This window comes from Tympanuchus pallidicinctus, unplaced genomic scaffold, assembly GCF_026119805.1.
Source record: "Tympanuchus pallidicinctus isolate F22 unplaced genomic scaffold, pur_lepc_1.0 scaffold34, whole genome shotgun sequence".
Taxonomy (NCBI): Eukaryota; Metazoa; Chordata; class Aves; order Galliformes; family Phasianidae; genus Tympanuchus; species Tympanuchus pallidicinctus.
The window spans coordinates 1,489,482-1,506,427 of record NW_026294752.1 but is presented as its reverse complement, the minus strand read 5'-3'; the positions used below and the strand labels follow the sequence as shown (position 1 = coordinate 1,506,427).

General features: G+C 41.6%; 1 long non-coding RNA gene across 2 annotated transcripts in view; it reads right to left on the bottom strand.

The window, feature by feature from the left end:
* LOC128088459 (uncharacterized) overlaps positions 1-3,513 on the bottom strand; it is a 35,624-nt gene extending 32,111 nt beyond the window's left edge. The window contains exons 1-2 of one of the 2 annotated variants that reach the window (XR_008210255.1): positions 3,382-3,513; positions 185-241 (exon numbers count right to left, since the gene is read on the bottom strand). This is a non-coding gene — a long non-coding RNA (uncharacterized LOC128088459). The remainder of the gene's footprint in view (positions 1-184; positions 242-3,381) is intronic. The other variant, XR_008210256.1, reaches the window with a different exon arrangement.
* Positions 3,514-16,946: the final 13,433 nt, after the last annotated feature.

Here is a 16,946-nt window from a genome sequence, read left to right as displayed (position 1 = left end):
TTTCTCCTTCCTTTGGCAGCACTTCCCATCTTGAAGAGCAAATTTCATTAGCATGCAGCTGAGACAGCATCATTAACAAAAATATTCTAGGAGGTAAAAATTCTTTGCAGACATCTACTTGTGTTCTCTCACCAGCTGTTCTTTACTCATCAGTACTGGCCATCCCTATATACCCTTTACTCACCTTGAAGATTCAATATTAAGTCATCTGTTGCCTCTTTAGTGCTTATCTTCGCATAATCTGTAAGAGATTTTCAGAGAAGTACATGTAAACTATATCCACAGATTACAAAATATAGATACCAGATTATCCTGGCATGACAAAATTTGATACACCTAGCTTCAATTTAGTTATTTTCCCCACCATTTACGATTGTCCTTATCTTTAAAATATACAGCCTAAAATGCTGCATATTATGGAGGTGAGCCTAGAAGGTAAGTAAACGCCCCAAATCAAAATTCCTCTCTTTCAAGAGCATTAAACATGTGCTTTCAATTTACTAGAAATATTAAATACACTTTCAGAGTAATGTGTCATTTATTGTTGTTGACTACCTGGCAATAGCGTTTTTAAAGATTTACTACATTTTGTCAAATTTATTAACATCTTTGTTGGTGACACAGACAGTGGGACTGAGTGTACACCCAGCAAGTTTGCAAATGACCCCAAGTTGTATGGTGTGGTCAGCATGCAGGAGGGAGCTGATGCCATCCAGAGGTACCTGGACAGGCTTGAGAGGTAGGCCTGAGTGTACTTCATCGAGATCAGCAAGACCAAATGCAAGATGCTGCACCTGGATCAGGGCAATCCTAAGCACAAATACAAGCTGGGTGACAAATGGATAAGAGAACAGTCCTAAGAAGAAGGACTCGGGGATGCTAATTGCTGAGAAGCTCAGCGTGAGACAGCAATGTGCACTTCCAGTCCAGAATACCTTGAATATCCTGGACTACTTGAAAAGAAGTGTGACCAGCAGTGTGAGAGAGGCGATTCTGACATTTTGCTCTGCTTTTCTGCAACACTGCATTCAACTCTAGAGCTCCCAGCACAAAAAGGATATGGACCTGTTGGAGCAGGTTCAGAGGAGGCCAAGAGGGTGACTGGAGGGCTGGAGCCTCTCGTATGGAGACAGGCTGGGAGGACTGGGGTTGTTGATTCTACAGAGGAGGAGGATCTGGGAAGACAGTAGTTAAAGGGGCCTAAAAGAAAAGATGGGGAGGGACTTTTTACAAAGGCATGTAGTGGTAACAAAAAGGATAATGGCCTTAAACTGAAGGAAGGAAGAATTAGACTAGATATAAAGAAAAAAAAACCTTTATTCAAAGGGTGGTGAGACACTGAAACAGGCTGCCAAGAGAAGCTGTGAATGCCCCCATCCCTGAGGTGTTAAAAGCCAGGTTGGATGGGACCTCAGGCAATCTGATCTAGTGGGAATTGTCCATGCCCACTAGCAGAAGGTTTGGAACTATATGGTCTTTAAGGTCCCTTCCAACCCAAACCATTTTGTGGTTCTATGATTTTATGAAATTACTTTGCACATGACCTGCAAATTCATGTGCCTGTACTTTCAACATTCATAAATGGAGATATTCATTCTCCTCATTTATAAAATAACAAGTATTTTGAATTTTGCTTCACTTCATTTTGATTTTTCCGAATCCTCACTCCTATTTGTCATCGTGACCACCAGCACTTTTATTTGAAAATGGACGTCACGTATTTATTTGGGTTTTTTTGAGCTATACTTTGGAAATAAAATCCCCGCCATACCCTTGCTTCACAGAGCATTCCAGCTTTTTTCCCCACTCTCTTCTTTTTTTTTTTTTCCCCCTTGGTCTGTTTTTATGTCTATGACTGAAGAACTTCTTGCTGCTTGCTTTGATCTTCTTTTGAAGGTACAGCTCAGCCTGACTCCTAGCAATTCTTACTTTGTCTCTAAACTTCCTGACTTCCAAGACACAGCTTTCTCTGCTGGCTGATCCTTTTTTCCACCACTTGTAACCTCCCTGCATACTCTTAATATCCCCTTTGAGAAGTTTTTTTCATCCAGTTAGGCTGGGGCCTTTTTTGGTGAAACTTTTGCCCCCTCCTTGTTGGGATCCAAGATACAGATATTTTTATGCTTTTCACTGGAGAAATTCCAAACTTTCTCCACGTTCAAATCCTTGCATCCTTCATGACAGTTGAATTCACGAATCATTTCCTTTAAAATTTATCATATCGACATTTCAGAGTACGTAACATTACGTAGTCCTTTATGCATTTAAATCACTAGTATCACTAACTTTAGCTGCAGCTGTGAATGCTCAGCATTACTGCAAACCAGACCCTAGAGTCTCCTGTCAGGACCCCAGAAATGAGGAATGCACAGTTAGTGACCACCTGTGGAAAAGTGTGATCCCTGGCAAAGCAGAGAGACCGAATGGTAGAGGGAAAGATAAAAAAAAATCTACACAATCTACACGAGCCAGTGTTCAACAATCACAGAATGCACGGGTTGGCATTTTTCATCCTACAATCCCCTCGTTCCATCACTATACATCTCACAGTTTTTGTAACAGATAATGAAGACAATACCTTGCACCAGTACTCATTTCTGAGTCACTCCCAAAGAAGGTCAGGGAGTAGGTGCCCCGTGGGAAAAAACAGAAGAATTAATGCATATTCCTGCAATTAAAGATGGTATCAGAGAACAAATTTATGGGATAGGATAGGGAAATGTAATCACGATTGAAGGGTTCAGAAGGGTTTGGAAAGTTTGAAACTTTCAGATGCTTAAATGAACAGAACTCTCAAAGTATAATTTTTCGTGAGATTTATCTTTAAAAAAATATTTGTAGTAAGCAAAGTGAAATAACAGAGTTCCATCGTGTAACTACTTGAAAAGCACAACACTGATGACCATAGGAATTTTCCACACAGATCTAAGAAATTTAGTTTAATGGGATAGCTCATAAGTTGTTGACCTCCCTACTGGCAACACTGATGTAGAGTGACACACTCTGTGCTAGTTTATAAGCAAATATCTGTTGACAGCAGAGGAACCATGAGATCTAAATATCACATGTACTGTTCCATATTCCTAGGCTATTCATCTATCCCATGTTGGCATTACTCCTCCTCTCTCACCTTCCCCAACAGATTTGCCTTACTTACCGCCTCCCTGCTGTTGACTCAGCATCCCAATTTCATGTTTCTCAAGAAACTTACTGATCCCAGCATGTTTCCCTCCTTGTCTAACACATCTGGGTTCTCAGTCCTTTTATGCATAGAGTTACTTTTCCTCAGCCAGTCTCATTGTCCAGACTGCCTGAATTCGCATTCTATTTTGTAGTTTCTTACCTACTCATTCTTGCCACTCTGTGATAAATTTTACTGACCTTCTGCCTATTTATGTTGCCATACCTCCCTTTCCTGCGTTCCCACACGTAGGATAGAAGCAGTCTTCATACTTATCTTCTCATCAGCTGTGTGCCCTCAGATCTTTACCCAGCCAGCTACTTCCAGTTTTCTCCTGCTCTCTGATCTCAGTTTCTCCTTTAGCACACTTTTCCCTCCCTCTATCCTTCCCCTGCCCAGCCATCTTCTGACCCTGTTTACATTTCCCAGCTGGCACTAAATTACTCCGCTGCATGATCTGCTGTCAGTTCCCCTTTTTGTCCTGGTGGATCCTGCTCTCTCCAAATCTTTCCTCTACCTGACGTATTCCCCCTTTCTCCAGGTAGTCTTAATTTGAAGAACAGCTTCTGATGGTGATTGTGACAAATCATTTTATATATTTGGGACCAGAGGTTTTATTTTAATAAATTCTAAATATTTTGTTCTGTTTTGTTTTTAATATGTTCAATCTATGTCCCAGTATACTGGTAATATTCCGACGTTTGGTGTTAGAAATGTGTGCATCAAGTCCTCTACACCTTTCCATTCTTTCTCCTCTCTTTCACTAAGATGGGAACAGCTCAACCATTCTGCCAGACAGGAAAAAGTTGTTGTACTTTTCTTACGTGACTCATTACAGTGAAATAAACTTGAACAGAACATCATGAGCAGAAACTTGGAATTCTGAATGTAGAGATAAACTAGGATATTGTGAGAGAAAGAGAGGAAAATATTTTTCATGGAAAATTTACAAACCCACAGCAATCATAGAAACTAGTGCAGCTCTATGGATACAGCTGAACTGAACAGGACTCATTTCTTTGATAACTCTATATTTCAAATCAAGCAAGTCACCTCACATCAGCTTCTAACAGCTTTTCAGATAGGTTTTATTTTTACATAGGATGCCTTGTGAGTACTATCGTACTAACTAGGGTGAGAGGTGACAGACTGCAACAATACCCAGTCTCATTTATACTTACCAGCCATAATTAGCTTCAGCAGTGCCACAACCAATACCTCAGACTTAGAGTTTCCCTTCCCATAGTCTGTCTGTTTTGGCACTGTGTGTAGAGCTAGTTGGTATGAGGAACTCCAGCTTTGGAGTTAGCACATACTGGGGGGAAACAAAACCAACAAATATACAAAAAATGGGGAAAAAAACCCACGCGACATAAACCAACCAAAACAGTCCAATTCTCTTTCCACTCTGCACCACACTGCCAGATACCAAACAAACCTACTGACCATAGTCTCTGCATGCAGCAAAATGACACCATCCCAGCAGAATGCCGCTTCTGCAGGATCCTGCCATGTCCTAATGAAGACAGTCTGCCAGAGAGCAAAGATTAGCCATGTCTGAGATCTCGACAGGTCAGTTCAATCAAATTCAAAGGCATGTTGGGCGGGTAATTCTGGATCAGACTACTGCTACCACTAATGTAAGCCACACTGCAATATTTTAGTGCCAAGGCTTTCATCTGGTGATAAAGCAATGTCTCAGGAATATAACACCAGGCCAGACAAAAAAACAAAAGTAAAAGTGTGTGCGTCATGCCTACACCCCCCCACACAGCATGTTGTAACAGTGAGTGCGTTCAAATTGGAGGTGAGGGCAGTTTTCATTTTTGTATCTGTTTAGCTAGAAGTTAAAATTGCCATTCTATTTTGAATATATAAATAACCAAGGAGTAACTTAAAACCTCAAACTCTTGAGTGCTGTTGGATGGAGACCAAGAAGCCTGAACACTCTATCCACACAGCTCTGATTAGCTGGTTCCATTTCTATGCTCAGAATGAGGCATGTTTCAAAATCATTTTAAATGGTTCTTTTGGTGCTGTGCTCTACCACAGGTTAACCATCTCAGATGTAAAGTGCCAGACTATGCTACAAACTTTGCTAAGAAGCAGTGGCTATGTGGTGTCTTGATCTGCCTGGTTGGCTTAGCCAAAGGCCTGGGAAAACCTATTTCCTCCAGTTAAAGGTGGGGTTAATCAAAACTGGGCCAAAGTTTGTTTGCAAGGTTTGTGAACCTTAACAGACCATTTCCTCAGCAGGCCATCCTGGTCTGAATTTTGAGTTCATAATGAAAACTGAAACCTGGCCAGTGTTTGGTGGTTTGGGATTTGACAGAGAGTATTTCACATAGCCCTAGTTATTGGCTAAGGAAATACAGCATGGCTCTGTCTAAAAAGAGAACTAAATCCCTGAAAACTGCATTGGTAAAACAGCAACAGTGTTATTAGAAATGTGCAATGGCAGCCTAAGTATTTTTGTGGTGTTTTTGCAAAAAGCCTGTGCTTCGGATAGACCTGACACCATTTCAACTGCACTGTCCTTTAATTGTGTAGCCCACAGCTCTCTCCACAACTACCTTAGGGTCTGGCTTCTGGCTGCTTAGGAAGATCTTCCATGAGATTAGGGTAACTGTGGTAGAAAAATCAGTACTTTGGGGAAAAAATATAAATCTTTGATAGATCTGCTAAAGCTTCAGGAAGGAAGTGAATTTTTAACATAACAGCTTATACACTTCTCTTATAGGTAGCCGTATGCAGTGTGCTTGTAAACAGTTCTCCTGAACTGAAATACAGCTTTTGCTCACCAACAGCAACAGGAAAAAAGCGCTTAAATCCTTGCATCCAACAGGAAATAGGACTCACAAACAAGTGAAATGTCAATTTGTTATAACGCGTAATACGCCCTGTACATGGCAGGACAATGGAGATCATTTTGTGGAAGTCAGTTATGGATATTGTGGGCTCAGCACTTTCCCAGCTGTTGTTTTATGCAGTTCTTCACAGAGATGGAGATGGCTGATGGGCATCATTAGTCTTGATCAGTTTGGATTCAGGCTGCTAGTTCTGTAGCTCTGATAAAGGAAAAGAATGCGCACATATTTCAGACTCTCATCTCTGTTATGTATTGCTTTGACTTTGGTTTCAGAAATCCATTGAAATGGATTCTTCCTCTCCTCCATCACTGTTTTAGGAGATGTACTGAAATTATATTGATCAAAAGACTGAAAAAACAAACCAAAAAAAAAAAAAAGCAGTTTAATCACTGTCAGCAAAAGAAGGATACTGGCTATGAGCTAGGTTGGCTAGTATAGTTCAGCACTAGTCTTTGGGCTCCACTGAGGTTAGGGACAAGCCACCAGGCAAAGATTTCTCCCTACATCCTTATGTTTACACATGCAAACAGAATCTCCCTGAAACAAGGATGAGATTTAAATGAGTAAATCTCTACGTGCTATGATGAAATATATCCCTTGAAAAAAAATCTGATTTCTATTTTGTGTTTGTCTCATAAAAGTTAAAAGAAGTGCAAATTTTAGCTGGGAGGGAACTTCCATAACCTAGTTGTAAATCTCCACAAGGAGTGCTTTGCAATTGAAACACTGACAAACTCTCAAGCAGAACAGTGCAAGTGGGTTCGCCAGTAACATCTCCTCCAAATTCAACTCCAGCTCAGTCAGCGTGTCTCACGCCAGCATTTAGAGTCCACAATGAACCAGTCAGTACAAAGAGGAAAACAGTCATTTCTGAATTACTGTCCCTTTTCAGAAAATAACCGCAAAGACAGGGTAATTTTGTTACTAGAATGTTGTGGTTCATATGTTCTAGCAAGAGACTGTCAAAGAGAAAGCAGCGTATTCCCTCTCGTATACGTAAAGAGGAGAAGGGATGGGCCAAGAAATGGGTCACAACAGTACTGCTGCGACAAGGAGAAAGCATTCTGTGCTGTGCTCAGAGACAAATAAATGTTTTTTAGAGTCTTCTTTGTCTATTTCATAAGAATACTTTGTCATTTTCCCCCCTCTAGGTCTGTTTCATTGCTACTTAAATCATATTTCTGCTTCTTAATTTCCCCCCCTTTTTATTATAAGACGAAGCTTAATGAATCTCACAAAATCAATCTTAATGACAGTTATATATCTATCTATCTAAATGTTAACAGATTTATCACATCAAGATGCCTTAATCACATTCTTCCTCCTGTGCTCTTTCCTGCCCATGGTGCTCTTAAGGCAGAGTGACATTTGTTTTATAATCCCACTGATGGAATTAATGACCACGCTTATTAATTAGGATTATTGGAATTTGCCATCTTTCTTTTTTGTAGTAGCACTCCTCCTCTGCTTGCCAATCATCATTATAACTACTGACTCCACCACATTTTGCTTTTTTTAATGAAATAAAGTGTTTGGCTTGGCCCTATGCCAAGAATAGGGTCATTCCCAAACTTGTAATAACATATCCTTAGCTGATGTTTCTTAGTAACATGTGTAAATAGGAAAAAACAGTCGCACTGTGGGGGTTAGCTTGGCCACATGTGACTACAGTGAAAGAACATGGGAAGAAAATCAGTGGTCTTACCACAACAACCATCCAGTTCAACAGCAAGCGCACAGATACAGAAGAGCAGACAGATGCAAAGTTAACCTCTTTCTATGCTCAGCAGCAAGGTAGAGCAGCGGATCTCTTCTATGCTAACAGCCAGCCCTGTAGCTTCTGGCAGTAGCAGAGATAAGGAGCTGAGCCTCAAAGTTGAGTCTAGCCAAAAACACAATGAACTCTACCAGAATATTTTTGCTCATATCTTCTGCTTATGCCTGGCAACACCAACTTGCTGTTCCAGCTAAAGATCAGCCCTGGCATCAGTGATGTTGCAGGTGGCCTAACACACTCTGGATAAAAGCAGAATATAAGTGTCACTATGAGAGATAGGCTAAAGCTGTGAAGTGTGATCCGGGGTTTGGATTTTGGATGAGTCAAGAAATTTGAGATCAAGGGTTTTGCTGACTGCTGCAGAAATGGGCTGCCCCTCAGCTTGGCTCAGACTTTGATGCTCCCAGCAATAGAAGTTCAGGAACTTTGGAACCAAGAGTATTCAAACTCACAGAATAAATTTGTCCCATGCTTTTCTGCAGAGTACAATTTTATAAAAATTGAAACTTGATATGGATAAACAACACAGAACAGCAAATACACTGAGCATTTGTGAAGTTATCCTAAATTTACTTTTCCTTTCAGAGGCCCCAGTGACCTCTATTATTCAAATTTCCACAGTTTGCTTCAGATTAAGTGGGTTTAAAGCAGTCATTCTGCAGTGGAAACAGTTGCAGCTGAAGACTGCTATTGGGACAAAAAGAGAGAAATTACAGACGGTGCAGAACAGTTAATCCAGCAGGCTACCCCTAAGATTCTGGATAAGGGCAGGTCTGGGAGACAGACTGCCCATCTTTACTGTGAGCAGAAAAAGTCCTTCCTGCTGCTGACTGCGCTTTCAGAACCAGCCCCAGTGACAGACCCCTCATCCTCTGCTCTGAGAGCTGTCATCAGGGAAAGCTGGAGGCCGTGCAGCACAGCCTCATCTCTGAGGGACAAGTGTCACACAGAAGTATGAACACAGAATTATGAAACTACTGTGATCAGTTTGAGCTGGAATTCAGTAGTGCTGAGGAAAACTAGAAAATAACAGGTTGGCAAAGGAGGAAACAAACAAGACCATAGTTTAAAGAGTATTAATTCTTTCTCCTGTCCTACCAAAGCTGGAAAATTTGCCTTGCCCCTCTGCAGAGAGACAATATGCCCTTGATGTATTCATGAGATTTCAGCAGAGTGAACATATGCTCTTCCTCTTTACAAACCCCTCTGATTCTTAGCAACACAAGCATCTTCATCTAAAGACGATCCAGTGCAAACAAACAGGTTTGTAGTTGTTATTGTTGTTGCTGTTTTGCCACGACAGATGAGTTGATCACGTACCGGGGGAAACACTTCACGTGTGGTTTAATGGGTACGGCAGGAAACCGGCAGAGAGAGCTGTTGGGATTTGACACTTGCTGAGATGCTGGCGTGCAACAAAGCTATTTTAAGGCAGATGAGGAATGAAACAACAATAATCCAAAGCAATGTGTTTGGATTATCATTTCTACTGTGCACTAGGACATAAAAGTACAACCTCTCGACTGGTCCTGGATAGAATAGTGAACATTTTGTTTTTCACATAAGCCCAGCAGAACTTTAACATGACTTGTATTGAAGCAGGTGTCCTTTCTACTTTTCACATACTATAAAGTTTCCCATATGGGAAACTGGAAAATAAGTTCAGATCTTGGCCGAAGCTGTGGTTGTTGTTTTTTTTTAATCACTCTGTTGGCACAAAGGTATTACAGAAATGATTTAGAAAAATACCCAAATATTTCCCTGGTGTGGATTTACCAGTGGGAGTTAGCTGGAGATTCATTTCAGTGAAGGCAAGCTGGGGTAAGCATGAGGCCAATTTCATTTTCATGTGGCGTTGATCTGAGTAGAAGTCTACGAGTACTAGTGCCAAAGAATCTCAGAATCCCTAAAATGTTTAACATTCACTCTTCGCTCTTCTTTATCCTCGTATTCTTTCCTATGTCAGATCCAAAGCTTTTGCTATATTATGGATTCCGTATTAGTTATAGTAAAATTGAGATGTCACACAAAACTATGCACTGCACTATCACAACACAGGAAACAGTGGGAATAATTCACCCAAGCTCACTGGGTTAAAGCAATTAAAAAAGCAACAACAACAGCTGGAGTTAACTGCGTTTCCCATATTCAGAAGATGTCTCTGAAGATCATGTACGTTACTTGGTGTGAACACCGTAAAAATAAGTACCATGATACCAGAATGGGAATTGTTATGCTACGAAATTGATGACAAAATTTTCAGGATGAATTCCTAAGGATGCCCAGAACAAACGGCAGGTGCCCAGCAGGTTGGCCTAATGCTTATCCCCTAAACAAATAAGATCTGGTTTCAGATGCACAGTACTCTTTACTTTGATGAGAGTGCAGATATTTTGTTCATACAAGGCCAGAGACAGTCACTTAGTCAAAATCCACCACAGCTGGAAACAACCAGAGCAGGGAAATGGGAACGATTTTCTGTGACAGCTGATGCACCTTTCCTCACATGGAAGGCTCCTCACCCATGCACTGTGACATTTCTTCCTGTGATGTCTCTGCTCCAGCACTTTCACACAAAGAAAGGATAAAGATCAGATGACCAAAGTTATGAAACATGTCATTGACAGCATAATCTCAGGAAGCATGCCACACATTTGTCACCTCTCTCTTTCGTTTGCCACCATGGGTGCTGTGATACAGCTGATTCATGTCATTGACTAAAACTTGGAGTTTGAATATGATTTTAAGGGAATCGTAACAAGGAGGTACTTACTGTTTAGATAGCTGCTTGGCACTTGACACAGACATCTCTGAAGAGACAGGCACAAAATAAAGCCTCATGTGTAGAATGTAGAATAGGATGCATCAATTATGTTCAATCTGACTGCTGTGAAAAGCTGATTTAACCTTGACCAGAGATGCTGGAAGAGAGCCTGTGTGAAATTAAAGAAGTAGAGATCAGGGCCAAATCCTCAGCTGGTAAAACTGTCAGAGTTGCACTGAGGTAAATGGTGTGAAATCCCCACACGGGACAGCCCACGTTGCATCATCCAAAAAATACTTGAAAGTATGAAACACCAGTGAGCAAGTTCAACAAGAACAAATGGTTTACAGAGTAAGAAAAGCTCCAATTGATTAACAAAGGTCAAGCTTACGGGCCAGTAAATTTCCCTTCATTTGATCAATTTTGCTTTAAAATTCAAGTGGAAACCATCCTTAAAAATAAGTCAAACAGTTCACACCAGAAGAATGTTCCATGGTTGGGTAACAGTATGATAGTAAATCAGATCTTTTGGTAGGCTGAGCAAATGCAGAACAAACAATAACTAAAATGAAATGGTAGCAGATCTGTGTCCTCTGAACCAGACCACAGACATACACTGTGCTTTGCAAAAGCAGCATGATAGCATGTTGCTGAAAGCATGCACAAAACTAAACCCAAATGTTTTTGTCTTTTTTTCCATCTTCAGTCCCAAAAAGTCATGAGGAAGTTGAGATATGAGGACACCTCAACTGCTTTCAGGCAGGTCATGCTGCTACGTGAGGTCAACATTACTGCTGCTATTAACTTCAGCTGAATCAGGTTTTGGCGTACTGGATTTAATTTATCACATTACCAAAGCTGTACACTGATATAAATCCACACCAGAGCAAAATTGAAATAACACTGTAGTTAATCAGGCCTAATGAAGCAATAGCCCTCAAGGTCAGGAATGCAGCTGTATCTCTGATGTTAGGATTAATACTTGCTCAGCTTTGAAATTAGCTAAAGAGACTCTTGCTATAGATGTCATAGATCACATATGGAGAGATTAATCAGTGCAACCCTCAGATCTACATTATCTGGAGAAAAATGCCAGAAAAAGAGGTGCAGTAACTCTGACGATCTATCTGCCAAAAGAAACCAGCTAAACAGTGAGTGTGACACTTCATTTTGACTATAGGGATGATGCCTAACACCAAAAGAAGCCACAGGCTCATAAACCTCTTCTTGCAGTCCAAGTGAAAAAAGAGCAATATATGTTGCACAAGTTATTGAAGAAAAGGGATGGCATACATGTTCCATCCCACTATTATCAAACAGAACATTTATGTGCTCTGAGTGACCTGCTGTCGGTATCTTTTAAAAACTCACTGATTAAATCTCTTCAGGAACAATTATCTACATTCTTGGAAATCATAAGATACTGAAAATAAAGTCTGCTGTGTCCACACTAATCTTTCCTTAACATACTCTAAAAATCAGTACCAGAGGAATGAAGAAAGTGAAGGATTTGTAATTGCTAGATGATTTAATTTGCAAAAGGGGTTTGATCACCTGAAACACAGTGACATTTTTTTTCTGTATAATGGAGAAATTATACTGAACTTAAATTGAGTTATATGGACAATCTGCCCAAGGAACTGGGCATCCATACAACTGACACCAAGCAGAAAGACATGAAAGACATGATTTATTGCAGGAGTTTCTTTTACTGGCTCAGGTAGCCCTTGGTTCAGCTCTCTCTGTACGGTGATACAATGACTCTGGCCTCAACAGTCCTTGCTGAGGCATTTTCTCCTGCAGTCATTTTGCACTATTCTCTGTTGCTCATCCTGTGCCCACATCGTGGCAAGAGAACGAGGCCATTTTCGGAAGCCATTCTTGAAATGCCCACAAGACACTGACTAGCACTCTGCCCTGCAACACGTAGCACATTCTAGTATGGTAGGAGGAGTACTGAAGTACTAATACAGCACTTTGAGAATGACAGTAATTCTCACTGAATTATATTCCTGCAAAGCAGTGTTTGTGTAGCACTAAGAGATGCATACAAACAACCATTTCAGATATAAGAATTCTGTTAATTTATTTTAAAATACTTTTTATGAAGTTGCTTTCCTGGTTAAGCACCTCTAAAAGGAAGAGGTATTTAGTGCAGGAACAGTAGAGGCAACTCTCAACAACACAGCAGCCTCTGTTTGTTCCTAACTGGGACACAAATATTGTGCCTGTATTGATAAGAGAACTCTGTCAGAATGTTTCAGACTTCACCAATGTAGAACTGTAGAATCATCTAGGTTGGAAAACGCCTTCAAAATCACCAAATCCAACAACTCTTAAATACCTCCAAGGATGGGATTCCACCACTTCCCTGGAAAACCCACTTCAACTCTTGATCATTGTCGTAATATCCACCTAAACTTTGCCAGACACAACTTGAGTCTGCTTCCTTGTGTCTCATCACTTGTTACCTGAGAAAAGAAACTGACAACCATCTCATTACTTCTTTGCATGCCATTTCTCTTTAATGAATTAAAGTCATTTAATCAATGACTTGAATACAGCTCTTGAAAGTATACTAAGTGAGTTTGCAGAGGACATTGAACTAAGAGGAACTGCTGACTCCCTTGAGGCTAGAGAAGTGCTGCAGAGATCTTGACAGAAGAGGGCTGGGCATTTAGCAATTGCATGAAGGTCAGCAAGGATTTTGTACCTGGACCAAAGCAACCATAGATATATGTACAGATGGGGATGAGCAGCTGGAGATCCCCATGTGAAGGGATCTGGAGGTTCTGGTTGATGGTAAGCTGAGTCTGAGTCAGTAGTGTGTCCTGGCAACCCAAAGGGCCAATTGTACAGTAAGGTGCATCAGGCCACACTGCCAGCCAGGCAAGGGAAAGGAGTTGTCTCACTGTGCTTTGCGCTGTGTGGTTGCACGTCGAGCACTGTTTGCAGGTTTGAATGCTGCAATAAAAAGGCATAAAACTATTAGAGAATGTCCAAAAGAGGGATATGAAGATGGGGAAGGGTGTAGAGGGCAGTTTGTTCAGCCCAGAGCAGAGGGGCTGAGGAGAGGCCTGATGGCAGCTGCAACTGCACACAGGGAGCAGAGGGCAGCGCTGAGCTCTGCTCTGTGTGACAGCGACAGGGCTGAGGGAATGGCATGGGGCTGTGCCAGGGGGGTTAGGGAAAGGTTCTTCACCAGAGGGTGGTGGGCATGGAATGGCTCCCAGGACAGTGGGCATGGCACCAAACTGTTGTGGATGCCCCTTCCCTGGAAGAATATAAGGCCAGGCTGGATGGGGCTGTGAGCAGCGTAGTCTAGAGGGAGGTGCCTATAGCAGGGAGATTGGAAATAGATGTCCTAAAGGTCCTTTCCAACCCAGACCACTCTATGATTCTACGATTTTTAGGTGGTTCTGTGTGGAGCCAGGAGTTGAACTCGATGGTGTTTGTGGATCAGGTAGCTGTAAAAAGCAGTGAGATGATCCCTCAGCCTTCTCTTCTCCAGACTAAACAGCATCAGTTCCCTCAACCACTCTTCATAACCTTTGCTTTCTGTCTCCTTCACCAGCTTTGTTGCTCTCTGCACATGCTCAAGCAACCTTCCTGTAGCGAGGGGCACAAAGCTGAACAAAAGATTTGAGATGTGGTCTCACCAGTGCCAAATTCGAGGGGACAATCACTTCTTTTGTCCTGTTGGCCACTCTATTTCTGATGCAGCACAAGGTATTACGTAACGTAACACTTTACCTATATAAATGGATTGCTTTCTAACTGAAATTTTACATTATTTTTATTTTTGTCTCTATCTGCAACTAGAAATTAGAAATGGAAGATAAACTGGTTTTAGGATGGATTAGACCCACACCAACTACAAATAAAGCACACGCCCTGCAGACTTTCAGGGTCAGAAAGCTACCACAGGCACAGTGCTCCCCTTTAGTTTTGCATTACCTGACATCCACTGTTTTGTAAGGACGTTGTAAGCAAAGAGCATGTAAATCACCACAATCTCAGGCTTTTAAAAAGACAGAAATGGATATAACCTTATAGCCTCAGAAGGAGAAATATGATGAGTCCAGCAGTTTAGGAAAAACAGAGTATCATATAGGTATTGAAAAAAAATAGCAAATGGCAAGAGAAGTTTTGTTTTGGCCTGGGACACATGCCTAGATAAAAGATGTGATAGTTCCAAAGAACACAAATGCAAAAAAATTGATTCAGTTTATGAAATGACAAACTATGGGAAAAGCAGGAGAGAATTTGACCTAAAAACCTATTTCTTAGCATATAATTCCTACTCTAAAATTCAAAGAAAAGCCAAAACTAATAAACAATTGTCACAGTGTCGATGTTTATTCATATCAAATCATTATGTGCAAGGCGAAGAATATCAGCAGTTCAAATTACTGGCTGAACACCCAGTGAGGTATATCAATTGCTCAAAACATTCACAGGACAAGGAGATGGCTGAGAAAGCCTGCAGCAACTCAATTCCTTAAATACAGCGCAAAAGGCCAGCAAAGCTGCATGACTGGATCTCCAGAGTGCACTGCTGAAGAGTAGGGGCTTCTTCTGCGTTGATGCCACTGAAAGTATGAATGTGTGAATTGCTGTTCAGGTCACAATTCTGCAAACTGATGTGAATAGCACATTTACAGTTGTGTTATGCAGCGAAAGAAAAAAATCTGTGAGGAATGACACATAGAAAATCAAAATAAAATTCAGGCGATTGTGGAACCAACATGCCTTTACCAGGGGCAAATCATGCCTGATAAACTTGGTGTTTTTTATGATGGAGTTACAGCATCAGTGGGAAAAGAAAGAGCAGATGATTTCATCTACCTTGGGTTTGTGCAAATGTCAACAGTGTTCCGCACGGTATCTTGGCTGCCAAAATGAAGAAAAATGGATCTGATGGATGGACCACTTGCTGGGTAAGGAATTGGCTGGATGGTCACACTCAGAGTTTTGCCATCAGTATCTCAGTGTCCAATTGGAGACCAGTGAAAAGTGGCATTCCTTAGGGATTGCTGATGGGACTGGTGCTATTTAAAACCTTCACAGGTGACACAGAACGTGGGATTGAGTATAAGCCCAGCAAGTTTGTGGATGACACAAAGCTGAGTGGTGCAGTCAACACTGTAGAGGAAAGGGACCTGGACAGTCTGGGCCCATGCCAACCTCATGAAGTTCAACAAGGCCAAGCACAAGATCTTGTGCCTGGGTTGGGACAATCCCAAGGACAAACACAGGTTGGGTAGAGAATGGCTTGAGAGCAGCTCTGAGGAGAAGGATCTGGAGACTCAACATGAGATGGCAATGTACACTTGCAGTCCAGAAGGTCAACCATATTTTGTGTTGCATTAAGAGAAGCGTGACCAGCAGGTCAAGTGAAGTGATTCTGCCTTTTTACTCAGCTCTCATGAGACTCCACCTGGAGTACTGTGTCCAGTTCTAGGTCTCACAACACAAGAAGGACACCAAGTTGTTGGAGCAGGTCCAGAGGAGGGGGACGAAGATAATCAGAGAGCTGGAGCACCTCCCCTATGAGGACAGGATGAGAGATTTGGGGCTTTTCAGCCTGGAAAAGAGAAGGCTGCAGAGGGACCTTATAGTACCTTCCAGTACCTGAAGAAGGTCTACAGGAAAGCTGGAGAGGGACTTTTTATAAGAGCATATATTGACAAGACAAGTGGAAATGGCTTTAAAGTGGAAGAGGGTAGATTTAGATTAGGTATTAGGAAGAAATTATATACTGTGAGGGTGCTGAGACACTGGAACAGGCTGCCCAGAGAAGCTGTGGATGCCCCCATCCTGAAGCATTCAAGGCCAGGCTGGATGAAACGAGCAAGCTGATCTAGTGAGAGGTGTCCCTGCCTACAGCAGGGGGTTGGACCTAGATGATCTTAAGGGTCTCTTCCAACCCAAACTATTCTGTGATCCTCCAGCCTGAGAGTCCCAGACACGATGCCAGCTTGGACCATTTACCTGGAAGCAGATCAAAGGTGTCTCAAGACAGGATGAAATGACACAGTGGAGTTATGCTTACAGCCTTAGATGGCAGACGTAGCCAGTCACCTGTCTGAGATGCCAGAGATATCCAGGATGGCAATCAGAATAAAGTGAGGTGTGGGAATTGGTCTCTCACCACAGCATAGAAGGGCACTAAAGCACAGTTCAGCAGATAGAATGGAGTTATTTCCTATTTTAATAGAAGCATTAATGTAGAGCTGAGCTTTGCTGAGATTTGCTGTTATAAAATAGGAGATAACAGCTTTAACAGACAAGAGAATGAGAGATCTAGCCCCACAGACATGTCTGTACTCTCATGCTCACACTGTCTCACAT